Consider the following 322-nt stretch of genomic DNA (forward strand, 5'->3'; position numbering starts at 1 on the left):
CTCCTCCGACCTCTTGATAAAACGCCCGACATCTGATAAGAAATCGGGACATCCGATTTCACACTTCCTCTTCGCCTTATCGGGAAGAGGGTCTCATGGCCCTGATAAAGATCCGAGAGGCTGCGCGCGGGATCGTCGTCGTCGCACGATTGGCCGCGTCCGATCTCGTGTCTTCAGCGTGAGGAGGAATTTCGTGCCGATTTCGTTGGGGTGTTCGTCTTTCCCGGCCGTCCTGTCGCGCGGCCCTAGTTTGGTCTTGAGAAATGGGGCGGGCTCGGACTGGGGCCAAGTCGGCGGTTTGTCTGTCATGGTAGTCCGTCCG

At 58.4% G+C, this 322-nt stretch overlaps 1 protein-coding gene across 1 annotated transcript in view; it reads right to left on the minus strand.

Annotated features, from left to right (window-relative positions):
* Window positions 1-322, minus strand: part of LOC119592247 (netrin receptor UNC5C-like) — a gene marked incomplete at its 5' end in the record, with an annotated part of 58,872 nt that overhangs the window by 7,360 nt on the left and 51,190 nt on the right.

The sequence above is a fragment of the Penaeus monodon genome, chromosome 29 (genome assembly GCF_015228065.2).
Source record: "Penaeus monodon isolate SGIC_2016 chromosome 29, NSTDA_Pmon_1, whole genome shotgun sequence".
Taxonomy (NCBI): Eukaryota; Metazoa; Arthropoda; class Malacostraca; order Decapoda; family Penaeidae; genus Penaeus; species Penaeus monodon.